Source organism: Mustela erminea, chromosome 2 (genome assembly GCF_009829155.1).
Source record: "Mustela erminea isolate mMusErm1 chromosome 2, mMusErm1.Pri, whole genome shotgun sequence".
In the NCBI taxonomy this organism is placed as follows: Eukaryota; Metazoa; Chordata; class Mammalia; order Carnivora; family Mustelidae; genus Mustela; species Mustela erminea.
Genome location: NC_045615.1, coordinates 146,295,381 through 146,315,463, shown reverse-complemented (window position 1 = coordinate 146,315,463; position 20,083 = coordinate 146,295,381). Strand labels below are relative to the sequence as shown.

The following is a 20,083-nucleotide window of genomic DNA, read 5'->3' as shown; positions in this document are numbered from 1 at the left end:
ATATCTTCAAACCACCAAAAAATTAGGATTCCCTGTGTGAACCTAATATAAGAAAACTATTTGTCCTTTTGGAGAAAGTATTTAACCAAAACATCTTAGAATTTGAGTAGTTGAACAGATCTCAGAAAGTTCTCACTGTTAGGACAAATTATTGCATATTATTTTGTTTTTAATTTCCAAGGTGAAAGAATATAACAGGTAATTTTAAACTGTTTAATTATAAAAAATTGTTTTTCTTGAGGTGTAATTAACATACTGTTAAATTAGTTTTAGGGATGCAATGTAATATGTAATATTTCTATAGGAAATATTAAAAGGGGTCCTCTAAGCAAAGAGAGACCCTAAAAGTAGTAGATCAGAAAGGAACAGAGACAATATACAGTAACAGTCGCCTTACAGGCAATACAATGGCACTAAATTAATATGTCTCAATAGTTACCCTGAATGTAAATGGGCTAAATGCCTCAATCAAAAGACACAGGGTATCAGAATAGATAAAAAACAAAACCCATCAATATGCTGCCTACAAGAAACTCATTTTAGACCCGAAGACACGTCCAGATTTATAGTGAGGGGGTGGAAAACAATTTACCATGCTAATGGACATCAGAGGAAAGCTGGGTGGCAATCTTTATATCAGATCAATTAGATTTTAAGCCAAAGACTATAATATGAGATGAGGAAGGACACTATATCATACTCAAAGGGTCTGTCCAACAAGAAGATCTAACAATTTTAAATATCTATGCCCCTAATGTGGGAGCAGCCAACTATATAAACCAGTTAATAACAAAATCAAAGAAACACATCAACAATAATACAATAATAGTAGGGGACTTTAACACTTCCCTCACTGAAATGGACAGATCATCCAAGCAAAAGATCAACAGAAAATAAAGGCCTTAAATGACACACTGGACCAGATGGACATCACAGATATATTCAGAACATTCCATCCCAAAGCAACAGAATACACATTCTTCTCTAGTGCATATGGAACATTCTCCAGAATAGACCACATTCTGGGTCATAAATCAGGCCTCAACTGGTACCTAAAGATTAGGATCATTCCCTGCATATTTTCAGACCATAATGCTCTGAAGGTAGAACTCAATCACAAGAGGAAATTTGGAAAGAACCCAAATACATGGAGACTAAACAGCAACCTTCTAAAGAATGAATGGGTCAACCAGGAAATTAAAGAAGAATTGAAAAAAATTTATGGAAACAAATGATAATGAAAACACAATGGTTCAAAATCTGTGGGACACAGCAAAGGCAGTCCTGAGAGGAAAATATATAGCGATACAAGTGTTTCTCAAGAACAAGAAAGGTCTCAACTACACAACCTAACCTTATACCTAAAGGTGCTGAAGAAAGAACAACAAAGAAAGTCTAAACCCAGCAGGAGAAGAGAAATAATATAGGTCAGATCAGAGGGCTGCCTGGGTGGCTCAGTCATTAAGTGTTTGCCTTCAGCCCAGCTCATGATTCCAGGCTCCTAGGATTGAGCCCCACATCGGGCTCCTTGCTCTGTGGGGAGCCTGCTTTTCCCTCTCCCACTCCCCCTGCTTGTGTTACCTCTCTTGCTGTATCTCTATCTCTCTCTTTCAAATAAATAGAATTAAATCTTTAAAAAGAAAGATCAGAGCAGAAATCAATGAAATAGAAATAAAAAAAACAATAGAACAAATCAACGAAATTAGAAGCTGGTTATTTGAAAGAATAAGATTCATAAACCCCTGACCAAACTTATCAAAAAGAAAAGAGAAAGGACTCAAATAAATAAAATCATGAATGAAAGAGGAGAGATCACAACCAACACCAAAGAAATACAAACAATTATTATGAGCAACTCTATGCCAACAAATTTGGCAATCTGGAAGAAATGGATGCATTCCTAGAGACATATAAACTACCACAACTGAACCCGGAAGAAATAGAAAACCTGAACAGACCCATAACCAGTAAGGAGATTGAAACAGTCAACAAAAATCTCAAAACAAACAAAATTCCAGGGCCAGGCAGCTTCCCAGGGGAATTCTACCAAACATTTAAAGAGGAATCAATTCCTATTCTAAACCTCTTCCAAAAAATAGAAAAGGAAGGAAAACTTCCAAACTCATTTTATGAGGCCAGCATCACCTTGATCTCAAAACCAGACAAGGATCCCATCAAAAAAGAGAATTACAGACCGATATCCTTGATGAACACTGACGCAAAAATTCTCACCAAAGTACTAGCCAGTAGAAGCCAAAAGTATATTAAAATGATTATTCACCACGACCAAGTGGGATTTATTCCAGGGCTGCAAGGTTGGTTCAACATCCACATATCAATCAATGTGATACAATACATTAATGAAGGAAAGAACAAGAACCAAATGATACTCACAAAAAGCATTTGACAAAGTAAGGCATCTCTTCCTGATCAAAACTCTTCAAAGTGTAGGGATAGAGGGCACATACATCAATATTGTCAAAGCCATCTATGAAAGACCCAATGCAAATATCATCCTCAATGTAGAAAAACTGAGAACTTTTCTGCTAAGGTCAGGAACATGGCAGGGATGTCCATTATCACCACTGCTTTACAACATAGTACTAGAAGTCCTAGCCTCAGCAGTCAGACAACAAAAAGAAATCAAAGGCATCCAAATTGGTAAAGAAGAAGTCAAACTATAACTCCTTGCAGATAATATGATACTATATGTCGAAAACCGAAAGGACTCCACTCCAAATCTGCTAAAACTTGTACAGGAATTCAGCAAAGTGTCAGGATATAAAATCAATGAGTGAAAAGACTCATTGAAAAGACTCATTTTATATCAAAAGATATAAAATCAATGGAGTGAAAAGACTCCACTCCAAATCTGCTAAAACTTGTACAGGAATTCAGCAAAGTGTCAGGATATAAAATCAATGCACAGAAATCAGTTGCATTTCTTTACACGAACAACAAGACTTAAGAAAGAGAAATTAAGAAATCACTACCTTTTACACTTGCACCCAAAACCACAAGATACCTAGGAATAAACCTAACCAAAGGCGCAAAGAATCTATACTCAGAAAACTGTAAAGTACTCATGAAAGAAATTGAGGAAGACACAAAGAAATGGAAAAACGTTCCATGCTCATGGATTGGAAGAACAAATATTGTGAAAATATCTGTGCTACCTCAAGCAATATACACATTTAGTGCAATCCCTGTCAAAATCCCATCCATTTTTTTCAAAGAAATGGAACAAATAATCCTAAAATTTACGTGGAACCAGAAAAGACCCTGAGTAGCCAAAGGAATATTGAAAAAGAAAGCCAAAGTTGGTGGCATTATAATTCTGGACTTCAAGCGCGATTACAAAGCTGCCATCATCAAGACAGTATGGTACTGGCACAAGAACAGAAACAGATAAAGGGAACAGAATAGAGAGCCCAGAAATAGACCCTCAACTTTATGGTCAACTAATCTTTGACAAAGCAGGAAAGAATGTCCAATGGAAAAAAGACAGTTTCTTCAACAGATTGTGTTGGGAAAATTGAACAGCCACATGCAGAAAAATGATATTGGACCATTTCCTTATACCACACATGAAAATAGACTCAAATGGATGAAGGACCTCAATGTGAGAAAGGAATCCATCAAAATCGTTGAGGAGAACACAGGCAGCAACCTCTTCAACCTCAGCTGCAGCAACTTCTTCCTAGAAACATCACCAAAGGCAAGGGAAGCAAGGGCAAAAATGAACTATTGGCACTTCATCAGTATAAAAACTTTTTTCACGGCAAAGGAAACATTCAACAAAACCAAAAGACAACTGACAGAATGGGAGAAGATATTTGCAAATGATGTATCAGATAAAGGGCTAGTAGCCAAAATCTATAAAGAGCTTAGCAAACTCAACACCCAAAGAACAAATAATCCAATCAAGAAATGGGCAGAGGACATGAACAGACATTTCTGCAAAGAAGACATCCAGATGGCCAATAGACACATGAAAAAGTATTCCACATCACTTGGGATCAGGGAAATACAAATCAATACCGCAATGAGATACCACCTCACACCAGTCAGAATGGCTAAAATTAACAAGTCAGGAAATGACAGATGCTGGCAAGGATGCAGAGAAAGGGGAACCCTCCTACACTGTTGGTGGGATTGCAAGCTGGTGCAACCACTCTGGAAAACAGCAGGAGGTTCCTCAAAAAGTTGAAAATAGAGCTACCCTATGACCCAGCAATCGCACTACTGGGTATTTACCCTAAAGATACAAACGTAGTGATCCAAATGTTTATAGCAGCCATGTCCACAATAGCCAAACTATGGAAAGAACCTAGATGTCCATCAATAGATGAATGGATAAAGAAGAGGTGGTATATATATACAATGGAATACTATGCAGCCATCAAAAGAAATGAAATCTTGCCATTTGCAATGACGTGGATGGAACTAGAGGGTATTATGCTTAGCAAAATAAATCTGTTGGAGAAAGACAACTATCATATGATCTCCCTGGTATGAGGAAGTGGAGAAGCAATGTAGGAGGCTTGGGGAGTAGGAAAAGAATAAATAAAACAAGATGGGTTCAAGAGGGAGACAATCCATAAGAGACTCTTAATCTCAAAAAACAAACTGAGGGTTACTGGGAGTAGGGGGGTAAGGGGAGGGTGGTAGGGTTATGGACATTGGGGAAGGTATGTGATGTGGTGAGTGCTGTGAAGTGTGTAAACCTAGTGATTTACAGACCTGTACCCCTAGGGACAATAATACATTATATGTTTATAAAAAATTTTTTTAAAAATTAATAAATAACTTCTATTACTTCCTGACTCAGTATTGGAAGGTTATATGTTTTTAAGAATTTGTCCATTTTTTTCTAAGCTGTCCAATTTGGGGGCATATAACTTTTCATAATATTCTCTTATAATCATTTATATTTCTATGATGTTGGTTGTTCTCTTATTTCATTTCCAGTTTGGTTTGAATTCTTGCTCTCTTTTTTTCCTCTATGATGAATCTGGCTAAAGTTTATCCATTCTGTTGATCTTTTTCATAGAACCAAGTGCAGGTTTCATCAATCTGCTCTTATTTTTATTTAGTTTTTATTTTATTTCTACTCTAATCTTTATCATTTCCTTCTGTTTACTGGCTTTAGGGTTTGTTTGTTCTTCTTCGAACTCCTTTAATTATAAGGTTAGGTTATTTATTTGAGATTTTCTTGGTTATTGAGTTAGGCCTGTCTTGCTGTAAACTCACCTCTAAAACATCTTTTGCTGCATCCTAAAGGTTTTGGACTGTTGTGTTTTCATTTTCATTTTTGTCCATGTGCAGTTTGATTTCTCTTTGATTTCTAGCTGACCCCATTCATTGCTTAGTAGCATGTTATTTAACTGCCATGTATTTGTGTTCTTTCTGGATTTTTTCTCATTATTGATTTCTAGTTTCATAGCATTCATTTGTGGTCAGAAAAGATGCGTAGTATGACTTTATTCTTTTTGAATTTGTTAAGGCTTGTTTTGTGGCCCAACATGTGATCTATCCTACAGAATGCTCCACGTATACCTGAAAAAAATGTATATTCTAGTATTTTAGTATGGAATATTCTGAATATATCTATTCGATTCATCTGGTCAAATGTGTCATTCAAAAACCAGTGTTTCCTTGTTAATTTCCTATTTACATGATATATCCATAGATCTAAGTGGGTTGTGAAAATTCCCTACTATTATTTTATCACTGTCAATTAGTTCCTTTATGTTTGCTATTAGCTGCTTTTTATATTTAGGTCCTCCTATGTTGGATGCATAAATATTTGCAATTATTACGTCTTCTTGTTGCATTGTTTCCTTTATGCTTGTATAGTGTCCTTCTTTGTCCCATTACAGTCTTTGTTTTGAAGTCTATTTTGTCTGATATAAGTATTGGTACCCCAAATTTATTTTCTATTCCATTGTCTTTTTCTTTTTCTTTCTTTCTTTTTTTTCATATCTGATATCTTCTTCCTTTACTTAGGAAAGTATCTGAGGTGAATTTTCTTAAAACAACCCCAGAAGCCATTATTTTTGAACACTTTGAAATGCCAATTTTATTAACTACTTAAATAGATCCAAGTCTCAAAATTAATCATTCATAATAAAATATAGCTTTTCAAAATGTGTATAAAATTGATCTATCAACAATGCTTATATAATAATATTCCCTTCCACTTTTATGATAAATACTTTTTCATTCCTTTACTTTCAATCTGCAGTATCTTTAGGTCTGAAACAATTCTCTAATATCACATAGAAGGGTCTTGCTTTTTAATCCTTGCCATTACCCTGTGATTAGGGCATTTAGTCTGTTTAATTATTGATAGTTATCTACTTACTGCCATTTTGTTACTTGTTTGATGGTTATTTCTGTAGTTCTCTCTACCTTTCTTCTCTTGTTCTCTACAGTTTGCTAGCATTCTTTAGTACTATACTTGAAATCCTTGGTCTCTAGTTTTTGCATATATATTACTGGTTTTTGATTTGTATTTGCCATTAGTTTGTATGCAACATCTTATGCATTTAGCAGTCTATATTAAATAAGATCACTTAAATTTGAACTGATTCTTTACTCCTTTTCCCTCCTATGTTTTAGATATATGTTGTCATATTTTATATCCTTTTATTTTGTGAATCTCTTAAACTGATTTTTAGAGGTACATTTTTACTTCTTTAGTGCTTTCTACTTTTCTTACCCCTGCTTATGGTCTTTCCTTTCCACTCAGAATCAGTTTCCCTGAACATTTCTTATAAGGCTGGGTTAGTGGTGATGAATCTTTTTAACTTTTGTTGTCTGGGAAACCTTCATCTCTCCTATTCTGAATAATAGCCTTGCTGAATACAGTATTTTTGGCTTCAGGTTTTTGTTTGTTTTGTTGTTGTTAGTTTTTTCTTTCAGCACTTTGACTATATCATGCCACTTTCTTCTGACCTCCTAAGTTTCTAAGGAAAAACCTGATAGTTTTTTTTAGATTTTTCCCTTGTATGTAACTGTTCTCTTTATTTCTTGCTGCTTGTATAATTTTCAGTCACTACTTTTTGGCATTTTAATTACTATGTGTCTTGGTGTGGACCTCTTTGGTTGATATTTTTGGGGATCTCTGTGCCTCCTGGATCTGGATTTCTGTTTCCTTCTCTAGATTCAGGAAATTTCCAACCATTTCTTCAAATAAATTTTCTGCTCTACTTTCTCTTTCTTCTTCTGGGATCCCTGTAATGCAAATGTTATTACACCTGAGGTTGTCACTGAGTTGCCTTGCTCCTTTTTCAAGTATTTGTTAGATATATATATGAGGATTTATTTTCAGGCTCTCTATTCTCTTTCATTGGTCCTTGTCTCTACTTTCATACTAGTACACCCCCCATTGTTTTAATTACTGTAGCTTTGTTATATAGTTTGAGATAATAGGGAAGTATGATGCCTCCTGAGTTATTCTTCTTTCTTAAGTTTTCTCTGACTTCAAGTAGATCTTTTCCATATGAGATTTAGTATTTTTATTTTTTGTGAAAAATTCCATTGGAATTTTCATAGGGATTGCCTTGAATATATAGATGACTTTAGGTAGTATGGACATTTTAATAATATTCCAAAGAGCATGGGATGTTTTTTTTCATTTTTTTGTGTGTCTTCTTCAATTTCTTTCATCAAAATCTTGTAATTTTTATCATAGATCTTTTACTTTCTTGGTTAAATTGCATTTATTGTTTTTGATTCTGTTGTAAATGAGATATATTTTTTAGTTCTTTTTCAGATATTTTCTTGTTTGTGTCTACAAACACAAGATACTTATGTAGGTTGACTCTAATTTCTGTAACTTCATTATGTTATTTATATATATATTATTAATTACAACAGCTTTTTGGTCAAGTCTTTAGGATTTTCTATATATAAGATTATGTCATCTATGAATAATTTTACTTCTTACTTTTCCTATAATTTAACTTCTTAATTTTTTATTTGGATGCTATTTATTTCTCTGCCTGATTGCCCTAGCTAGGACTTCTAGTACTCTGTTCAATAAAAGTGGTGAGAGTGGGCACTCTTGTCTTGTTCCTGATTTTAGAGGAAGATCTTTCCCTACTGAGTGTGATAATAGCTGTGGACTTGTTGTATATGATCTTCATTACATTAAGGTAGATTCCTTCTATACTCAATTTGTGGAGAGATTTTGTTATTTAATGTCTATTATTTTATTATTTTAAGAAATATTTTGTCAAATGCTTTTTCTCCATCTGTTGAGTTGGTCATGTAGTTTTTATAGTTCATTCTATTAATGTGGTTATTACATTTATTGATTTTCATACATTGAACTATCTTTGCATCCTAGGGATAATTGCCACTAGATCATGTTTTATATCCTTTTAAAGTGTTGTTGAGTTGTGCTAAAATTTTGTGAAGGACTTTTGGAACTGAGGAGATCTAAGATGGCACCAGGGTAAGACCATGAACTCACTTCCTCCATGAACACATCATATCTACATCTACATATAAAGCAATTACTTCTGAAGAACTGAGGGCTGATTGAACAACTTCTACATAATCAAAGTTAGAGGGACCATATAGAGAATGACAGGAGAGACAGAGATGTGATAACAATGAGAACCCCATCCTCAATGGTGCAAACTGGAGTAAAAAGGAGACTACCTAAGGGACCATAAGCAGGCACAGACAAAAATTGTAGTTAAGAACAACTAAAACGTAAGTGAAATAAATGTTGAGTACCCATCGTACGGTACTAGATATTTTTTTCCCTTCTCTGGACCACTCTCTTGGACCACCCTCTTGGATTAGAGGTGCTGGCATTCTTTGTTTATGTACCTCCTTCAACTAGATAGCACAGACAAAAGCAGGATCCAGTCAGTCTGCTGCCTCAGCAAGTCCTAGGCTCCTAAACACAACAACCTCATTTTTTTCCCCCCTCAAAGCAAGCCTTCTCTACTCACGTGAACTCCAGCTATCCCACCAAAGTGGTTCTAGAAAAAGCACATACCAAAATACCATCAGAGAGTGCTCAGTAAAGCTCTAGTTGTCTTGCTAAGATGCCACAGGCACAATGCATTCCTGGACACTTGAGGTCTGCACCCACCTTATTTCCAGATAACAAACCAGTGCAAAGCACTCTGGGAGCTCCTAGCCCACACCTGTTTTGGTTCTAGCATTCCCACCATGGTGCTTCTACTTCAGCTCAAGTCAGCTGCCTGGGTGATCTCTGCATGTAATGTCCCAAGAAGAACCCCTGGCCCATGCCAACCTCAGCTCCAACCATCTTCATGGTATCCTTGTGCAGAATGCCCCAGGAATCCCTAGCCTGAGCTCTTTTCAGCTCCAACTGTCCCACAGGTTGGCCTCAGAGTGGAGTACTCCAGGAATACCAGTCATTATCTACTATATCTCTAGCCAAAGTTGTCAGGTACAGAAACTCTACACAAGGGATATTCCTACATAAAGCCTCTCCTTCAAGACTAAGAGAAGTAGCTGTTCTCCATAAGTCATAGAAATATAACACAGAAAGTAAAATAACATGAGGAGACAAAAGAATATGTTCCAAATTAAGTAACCAGACAAATTTTCAGAAAAATAACTAAATAAAACAGTGATAAGTAATCTACCTAATAAAAAGTTCAAAGTAATGGTCATAAAGATGTTCACCAGACCTGAGAATAAACTGGATGTGAATTCAGTGAGAACCTCAAGAGGAGAGAGGAGATATAAAATATAACCAACCAGAGTTGGAAAATACAATAACTGAAATTAAAACATGCTGAGGAAATCCATGGCAAGATTAGATGATGTAGAAGAGTAGATAATCCATCTGGAGGAGAGGGTAATGGAAAGTATCCCAGCTAAACAGCAAAAAGATAAAAGAAAATAAAAAGAGAGGATAGGTTAAAGTACGTCTTGGACTACATCAAGTTTATTGACATTTGTGTTATAGGGATGCCAGAAATAGAAGGTAGAGAGAAAGGGACAGAAAACTAATTTGAAGAACTAATAGCTGAAGACTTTCCTAACCTGGGGAATAAAATAGATATTCAGGTACAGGAAGCATAGTAGCTCCAAACAAGATGAACCCATGGCTGTCCACACCATGACACATAATAATTAAAACATTAATGACTAAAAATACAGAAAGAATATTAAAAGCAGGAAGAGAACAGCAACTAGTTATGCACCAGGGGGAACTGCATAAGGCTATCAGCTGATTTTTTAGTAGAAACCCTGAGTATATCATGTCACTCCCTTCAAGTCTCCCAAGTGCTGAAAGGAAAACACCTACAGCCAAGAATACACTAGTGGGCAAGGTTTTCAATCATCATTGAAAAAGTGATAAAGAGGGGCACCTGGGTGGGTCAGTAGGTTAAAGCCTCTGCCTTCAGCTCAGGTCATGATCCCAGGGTCCTGGGATTGAACCCCACATCGGGCTCTCTGCTCAGCGGGGAGACTGCTTCCTCCTCTCTCTCTGCCTGCCTCTCTGCCTACTTGTGATCTCTGTCAAATAAATAAATAAAATCTTTAAAAAAAAAAAGAAAAAGTGATAAAGAATTTCCCAGATAAACAAAGATTAAAGGAGTCCATCACAACTAAACCAGCCTTACAAAGAATGTTTAAGTGACTTCTTTAAGTGGTAAAGAAAAAAGAAGAAAATTGGAAGAAAATTATCAAAGGAAAAAAAAATCCACAGGTAAAAGCAAACATACAGGAAAGTAGTATATTAATTACTTATAAAGATGGTATGAAGGTTGTAAGCCAAAATTAATAATATCAATTATATCTAAAAAGTTAGTAAGGGACTCACAAAAAAAAAGACATAAAATATAAATATATAAAATATAAAATCCTATATATAAAACATGGAGAGGTAGTAAAATATTGTGATTTTAGAGTGTGTTCGGTTTTAAATAACCATCAACTTAATATAGACTACTATATACTTATGATGTTATATATATGTATGTGTATATATATGTATATATATAGCATATATAGTATATATAATATATAATATATATATGTATATAGTTCCATCTCAAAACAGCAGAATACACATTCTTTTCAAGTGTACACAGAATATTCTCCAGGATATATCACATGTTAGGCTATAAAACATGTCTCAATAAAATTACAAAGATTGAAGGCATGTCAAAGAACATTGCCAACCAATGGTATGAAACTAGAAATCAATCTCTTGGAAAAAAAGACTGGAAAAAACACAAACAGGTGGAGGCTAAGTAACATGCTATTGAACATTCAAAGAGTCAATGAAGAAAACAAAGAGAAAAAAAAAAAACAACCATGAAGACAAATGAAAATGGAAACACAATGGTGTAAAATCTTTGGGAAATAGGAAAATGTTTTAACATAGAAGTTTATTGTTATATAGACCTAACTCAAGAAAGAAGAAAAATCTCAAACAATCCTACCTTACACTTAAAGGAGCTAGAAAAAGAAGAATAAAGCCCAAAGTTAGTAGAAAAGAATGAAATAAAGATCAAATCAGATATAAATGAAATAGGCACTTAAGGAAAAAAATAATAGTAAGGATTAATGAAACCAAGAGTTTATTATTTGAAAAGATAAAATTAATAAACCTTTGGAGGGGGAAAGATAGTGGAGGAGTAGGGGACCATATTTCAGCCAGTACCCTGAATTTAGCTGGATATCTACCAGACCACTCTGAACACCCATGAAATCAGCCTATGATGTAAGAAGATGTATCTGGATCTCTACAAACAGAATCTCTCCAATGGCTGATTTCAAGGTATGAAGCAGGGAGCCATGATTCTCTGGGGCAGATATTGGAAGAAAAACAGAAGGGGGAGGGAACCTCTGGGATCCTGAGCTGATGGAGTGCAAAAGCCTCCTGTGCTGAGGACTGGATACAGACAGACTGGAAGCAGTGGGGAAAAGACTTTAGGGCAGCCCCCCAGCCCCTCATCCCTGGAGCTGCAGGGATATGCTTGCAAACTGAGGGCTGCTGGCAGTTTAAAATCACAAAGGGCAGAGAGGTGCCTGGACCTGGAAGCAAGAGCTGGGAGTGCTGCTAAGGGGCGCACAACCCAGGATGCTTCAGTTCTTAGCAGCACAGACAAAAATGGAAACAGTGTGTCCTGGAGAATTCACCAGAGAATGGAATGTGATCTCTCTGTTCTAAGACAGAAGTTTGGATACAGTCACTTCTGTTCTGACTCCTGGAAGAGATGCTCAAAGCTGCCAGGGAAAGCTGGCAGAGAACAAAAGTTCCCCCAAACCAGTTTCTTTTCACTGAGCCCACCACTGCTCAAAGGATCCAGGGTAACTGGGTTACTCAAACAGGGTTGCTTGAGTAACAGCACAGCAAGCCCCTCTCCCAGAAGACAGACTGGAAGAATAAGAGGCCAACAACCTTATGGTCCACATAACAGGTGCATCTTGCTTGGGTTGTGGTTAATAATTTTGACTCTGTACATTCCCTCAACAATCCCCCCCCCCCAGAATGACTAAGAGGAGGAACACACAACACAGGAAAAATTCAGAGACTGTGACCTCTGCCACAAAACTAATGGATATGAATATAAGCAAGATGTGAGAAAGAGACTTCATCTGAACAGTTATGAAGACAATAGTTAGGATGGAGAAAACCATTAATGGCAACATAGATTCTCTAAGGGCAGAAATGAGTGCTGATCTTGTAAGACTTAAAAATGTTATCTATGAGACCCAATCTAATCTAGATACTCTAATAGCTAAGGTAAATGAGACAGAAGAATGAATCAGTGATCGAAAAGACAAACTGATAGAAAAGAAGGAACAGGAGGAGGCCTGGAACAAATAGCCTAAAATCCATGAAAGCAGAATTAGAAAAATAAATAATGCCATGAAATGTTCCAATGTCAGAATTATTGGGATCCTGAGATGGTGGAGATAGAGGGCTAAGAGATATGTTTTAGCAAATCATAGCCAAGAACTTCCTGTGCTGTGAAGTGTGTAAACCTGGTGATTCACAGACCTGTACCCCTGGGGATAAAAATATATGTTTATAAAAAATAAAAAATTAAAAAAAAAATTAAAAAAAATAAAATAAAATAAAATACCACGAAATCATTAAAAAAAAAAAAAAGAACTTCCCTAATCTGGGGAATGAAACTAACATTCATGTCCTAGAGGCAGAGAGGACCCCTCCCAAGATCAAGAATAGACCAATGCCCTAGCATGTAATAGTACAACTTGTAAATCTTAGACCCAGGGAAAACATTCTAAGGGCAGTTAGGGACAAGAGATTCCTCATGTGCAGAAGAAGGAACTTCAGAATAATGTCAGATCTGTCCACAGAGACCTGGCAATCCAGAAAGGGTGGGCAAGATGTATTCAGGGTACTAAATGATAAGAACATGTAGCCAGAAATACTTTATATGGCAAAGCTGTCATTTAGAAGGATGGAGAGATAAAGAGCTTCCAAGACCAGCAAAAACTGTAAGAGTATGTGACCACAGAGTTGCCCCTACAAGAAATATTAAGGGGAGTTCTATGAAAGGAGTAAGACCCCAAGAGTGATATAGAACAGAAATTTACAAAGAAAATCTATAGAAACAAGGACTTCACAGGCAACATGATGACAATAAAATCATATCTTTCAATAATCATTCTCAATGTGAATGGCCTAAATGCTCCCATAAAACGGCACAGGGTTGCAGATTGGATAAAAAGACAGGACTCATCCGTGTGCTGTCTGCAAGAGGCTAATTTTGAACCTAGAGATACATCCAGACTGAAAGTGAAGGGGTAGAGAACAATCTTTCATGCCAACAGACCTCAAAAGAAAGCAGGGGTAGTCATTTTCATATCAAACAAATTAGATTTTAAGCTAAAGACTGTAGTTAGAGATACAGAAAGACACTATATCATTCTTGAAAGGTCTATCCACCAAGAAGACCTAACAATTGTAAATATATATGCCACCACCATGGGAGCAGCCAACTATATAAGCCAACTGTTAACCAAAATAAAGAAACATATTAATAATATGTTAACAGTAGGAGACCTCAATACTCCACTCTCAGTAATAGACAGATCATCTAAGCAGAAAATCAACAGAGACAAGAGCTTTGAATAACACACTGGACCAGACAGACCTCATATGCAGAACATTCCTCACTAAAACAACAGAATACTTGTTCTTCTCGAGCACACATGGAACTTTCTCCAGAATAGACCACATATGGTGTCACAAATTAGGTCTCAACTAATACCAAAAGACTGAGAATATTCCCTGCATATTCTCAGACCACAATGCTCTGAAACTGGAACTCAGCCACAAGAAAATTTTGGAAGAAATTCAAACATTTGGAGGCTAAAGACCATCATGCTCAAGAATGTTTGGGTCAACCAGGAAATCAAAGAACTTAAATTCATGGAAACCAATGAAAACAAAAACACATCAGTCCCAAACTTATGGGATATGGCAAAGGTGGTTTTAAGGGGAAAATACATAGCCATCCAAGCCTCACTCAATATATTTGAAAAATCCCGAATACACAAACTATCTTTACACCTTAAGAACCGAAGAATCAACAACAAATTAAACCTTATCCATGCACAAGAAGAGAAAACATTAGGATTATAGCAGAGATCAATGACTGAGAAACAGAAAAATAATTAGAACACATCAATGAAACTAGGACTGGTTCTTTGAAAGATTAATTAATAAGATCGATAAACCACTAGTCTTTTTCAAAAGAAAAGAGAAAGAAACTAAATTAATAAAATTATGAATGAAAGGGGGAGAGAACATGACTAACACAAAGGAAATAGAAACAATCACCAGAAATTATTATCAACAGCTATATAAGTTAAGCACCCTAGAAGAAATGGATGCATTCCAGGAAACCTATGAATTACCAATACTGAAACAGGAAGAAATTGACAAACTGACTAGATCATAACCAGTAACGAGATTAAAAAAGTGATCAAAAGCCTTCCCCAAAACAAGAGTCAAGGACCTGATAGATTCCCTGGGGAATTCTACCAAACATTCAAAGAAGAAATAAAACCTATTCTTCTGAAGCTGTTTTAAAAAAAATAGAAACAGAAGGAAAGCATCCAGTCTCTTTCTAGGAGGCCAGCATTACCTTGATCCCAAACCAGGCAAAGATCCATCAAAAAGGAGAATTTCAGACCAATATCCCTGAGGACTAAGGATGCCAAAATTTTCAACAACATCCTAGCTAATAAGATCCAACTGTCCCTTAAAAGGATTATTCACCGCAGTGAGGTGGAATTTATCCCTGGGATGCATTCAACATTCGCAAATCAATCAATGTGATAGAACACATTAATAAGAGGAAAAAGAAGAACCACATTGACTTCTTAATTGATGTAGGAAGAGCATTTGACAAAAATACAGCATCCTTTCCTGATTACAACTCTTCAGTGTATAGGAATAGAGGGAACGTTCCTCTATGTCATAAATCCATCTATGAGAAACCCATAGTGAATATTATTCTCATTGGGGGAAAAGCTGAGAGCCTTTCCCTTAAGATTAGGAACATGACAAGGATGCCCACTCTCACTTCTGTTGTTCAACATAGTACTAGAAGTCCTAGTAACAGCAATCAGACAACAAAAAAGAAATAGAAGATATTCATACTGGCAAAGAAGAAGTCGACTCTCTCTCTCTCTGCAGATGCCATGATACTTTATGTGGAAAATCCAAAAGACTCCACCCCAAATTACTAACACTCATACAACAATTCAGTAATGTGGCAGGATACAAAATCAATTCACAGAAATAAATTCCTTTCATATACACTAACAATGTAACTATAGAAAGAGAAATTAGAGAATTAATTCCATTTACAGTAGCACCAAAAACCATAAGATACCTTGGAATAAACCTAACCAAAGGCGTTGAAAAAGAAAAACAAAGCTAAGGGCATCACATTGCCTGATTTCAAGCTATATTACAAAGCTGTGAACACTAAGACAGCATGGTACTGGCACAAAATCAGACACATAGATCAGTGGAAAAGAATAGAGAGCCCAGATATGGACCTTCAACTCTATGGTCAAATAATCTTCAACAAAGCAGGAAAAAATATACAGTGGAAAACAGTCTCTTAATAAATGGTTCTGGGAAAATTGAACATCTACATGTAGAAGAATGAAACTCGACCAGTCTCTCACACCATACACAAAGATAAACTCAAAATGGATAAAATACCTCAAAGTGAGACAGAAATCCAACAAAATCCTAGAGAACATAGGCAGTTATCTCTTCAACATCAGCTACAGCAATTTCTTTTAAGACATGTCTCCAAAAGCAAGAGAAAGAAAAGCGAAAATGAACTTCTGGGACTTCATCAAGATTAAAAAAATTCTGCACAGCAAATGAAACAGTCAAAAAATACTAAGAGACAACCCACAGAATGGGAGAACATATTTGCAAATGATACTACAGACAAAGGGCTAATATCCAAGATATATAAAGAATTTCTCAAACTCAACACCCAAAAACCAGACAATCAAGTCAAAAAATGGGAAGAAGACATGAACAGACACTTCTCCAAAGAAGATATACAAAGGGCTAACAGACACCTGAAAAAATGTTCATCATCATTAGCCATCAGGGAAATTCAAATCAAAACCACATTGAGGTACCAAAAATTGACAAGGCAAGTAACAACAAACGTTGGAGTGCCTGGGGAGAAAGGGGAGCCCTCTTACACTGAGTGGGAAAGAAATTTGATACAGCCACTTTGGAAAACATTGTGGCGGTTTCTCAAAAAATTAAAAATAGAGATACCCTATGACCCAGCAATTGTACTACTGGGTATTTACTCCAAAGGCACAGATATAGTGAAAAGTAGGACCATATACACCCCAATGTTCATAGCAGAAATGTCCATAATAACCAAACTATGGAAAGAGCCAAGATGCCCTTCAACAGACAAGTGGATAATGAGGATGTGGTCCATATATACAATGGAGTATTACTAAGCCATCAGAAAGGACGAATACCCAACTTTTGCATCAATATGAATGGGACTGGAGGAGATAATGCTGAGTGAAGTAAGTCTAGCAGAGAGATTCAATTATCATATGGTTTTGCTTACTTGTGGAATAGCACAAGAAATGGCATGGAGGACATTAGGAGAAGGAAAGGAAAAGTGAAGGGGGGAAATCTGAGGGGGAGACAAACCATGAGAGACCGTGGACTCTGAGAAACAAACTGAGGGTTTTAGAGGGGAGGGGGGTGCAGGGATGGGTGAGCCTGGTGGTGGGTCTTAAGGAGGGCAGGTATTCGTGAGGCACTGGATATTATACATAAACACACACAAACTATTATAAGTAATAAATGTATTCATTTAAGTTGCAGGTTATGAAATTAATACACAGAAATCTATTGTATGTCTATATAATAATAATGAAGTACTATAAAAACAAATGAAATTTACATTTACTCTTCCATTTACCCTTGTACCAGAAAGAATAAAATATCTAGGCATAAATTTAACCAAGGAGATAAAAGACTTATACTCTGAAAACTGCAAGCCATTGATGAAAGAAGTTGAAGATGATATAAACAAATGGAAAGAGTCCGCATGCAGGGATTAGAATTACTATTTTAAAAATTCCCTAGTACCCAAAGCAATCTACAAATGCGATGCAATCTCAACCAAAATACCAATAGCATTTTTCACTGAACTAGAATAAATAATCCTAAAATTTATATGGAATCACAAAAAACTTGAAGTAGCCAATTAGTTTTTTGTTTTGTTTTGTTTTGTTTTGTTTTTTAAATGTAAGTTCCTTACCCAGTGTGGAGCTCACTGATGGGGCTTGAACCCGACCCCAAGATTGAGTTGTACACTTAACTAAGTCACCCAGGCATCCCATTAGGCAGTCTTGAGAAAGGAAGAAGCTGAAGGTATCACAATTCCAGTTTTCAAGATACACTACAAAGCTGGAGTAATCAGAGCAGTGTGGTACTGGCATAAAAATAGACACACAGATCACATGGAACAGGATAGGAAGTCCAGAAATAGACCACACTTATTTGGTCAGTTAATCTATAAGAAAGAGAGCAATATTGTACAATAAGGAAAAACAGTCTCTTTGATAAATGGTGGTAGGGAAACTGGAAGCTACATACAAAAGAATGACACTGGACCACTTTCTTACACCATACACAGAAATAAACTAAAAATGGATTAAAGACCTAAATGTAGGAACTAAAACCACAAAAATCCTAAAAGAAAACATAGGCTATAATCTTTTGGACTTTGCCTTAGCAACATTTTTCTGAATATGTCTCCTTAGGCAGGGAAACAAATGCTCAAATAACCTATTAGGACTGTACCAAATGTAAAAGTTTTTGCATGCTGATGGAAGTCATCAACAAAATGAAGAGGTAATCTACTGAATAGGAGAAGATGTTTGCAAGTGATATATCTGTCAGGGAGTTAATATCCAAAGCATATAAAGAATTCATACAACTCAATACCAATAAACCAAAAACCAAAAACCAAAACAAAACAAAAAAACCAACCCAAAATGATAATCCAATTAAAAATGGGCACAGGACCTGAATAGCCAGTTTTCCAAAGAAGATATATAGGTGGCCAGCAGCCACATGAAAAGATTCCCAGTATCACTAATTACCAAGGAAATGCAAGTCAGAACCATAATAAGATATCACCTCACAGCAACCAGAATGGCTAGAAAAAAAGTAAAACAAAAACAAAACCCTAAAACAAGAAATATGTATTGGTGATGATGTGGTTAGAACAAAACCCTTATGTACTGTCTGTAGAAATATGAATGGCTGCAGCTACTCTGGAAAAGAGTATGGAGTTTCCTCAAAATAAGGTAAAAATAGAAATACCATATGAACCAGTAATTCCACTACTGGGTATTTACCCAAGGAAAACAAAAAGCACTAATTTGAAAAGAAATGGAAGCAGCCTAAATGGCATTGATAGATGGATAGATAATGCAAATGTGGTATGTAGGGATGTGTGTATATTTACACATACATACCACATACACACACACACACACAATGGAGTATTACCCATAAAAAATGAAATACCGCTATTTGCAACAACATGGATTTTTTTTTTTTATTTAAAGATTTTTATTTATTTATTTGACAGAGAAAGAGAGATCACAAGTAGAGAGGCAGGCAGAGAGAGAGAGGGGGAAGCAGGCTCCCTGCTGAGCAGAGAGCCCGATGTGGGGCTCGATCCCAGGACCCTGAGATCATGACCTGAGCCGAAGGCAGAGGCTTAACCCACTGAGCCACCCAGGTGCCCCAACAACATGGATTTGTAAAGGGTATTATGTAAATGAAATAAGTCAGAGAAAGAGACATATATGATTTCAATCATATGTAGAATTTAAAAACAAAACAAAGGAACAAAAAAAATCAGACTCATAAATACAGAATAGTGGTGTTTGCCAGATGGGACCGGGTAGAGGGATCATCTAAATAGGTGAAAGAGATTAAGATGTACAAAGTTCCAGCTATAAAATAAGTCAGAGGGATGAAAATTATAGCATTGGGAATGTAGTCAATTATATTATAATAACTTTGTATGGTGATGGATCGTAACTATACTTATTGTGGTGAGTATTGTGTATTGTGAATCATTGTTGTGCACCTGAAGCTAATATTACATTGTATGTCAACTATACTTCAATAATAAAATTATATCTATACTGATCAAGGATACCAATTTATAATATTCTGTTCTTGCAGTGTTCTTATCTGGCTTGGTATCTGGGTAATGGTAGCTTTGTAGAATGAGTTTGGGAATATTCCCACTGTTCAATTTTTTGGGAAGACTTGGATAAGGATTGGCATTAATTCTCCTTTTTAAAATGTCTGTTAGAATTCACCAGTGAAGGGGCGCCTGAGTGGCTCAGTGGGTTAAAGCCTCTGTCTTCGGCTCAGGTCATGATTCCCAGGATTTTGGGATCGAGCCCCACATGGGGCTCTCTGCTCCGCAGGGAGCCTGCTTCCCCCTCTCTCTCTGCCTGCGTTTCTGCCTACTTGTGATCTCTGTCAAATAAATAA

General features: G+C 36.2%; 1 long non-coding RNA gene across 1 annotated transcript; it reads left to right on the top strand.

Annotated features, from left to right (window-relative positions):
• Window positions 1–1,416: 1,416 nt before the first annotated feature.
• LOC116584047 lies at window positions 1,417–18,196 on the top strand. Its single transcript, XR_004283036.1, has 3 exons — window positions 1,417–1,427; window positions 5,464–5,472; window positions 18,116–18,196. It is a non-coding gene; the product is annotated as an uncharacterized LOC116584047 (long non-coding RNA).
• The last annotated feature ends 1,887 nt before the right edge of the window (window positions 18,197–20,083 follow it).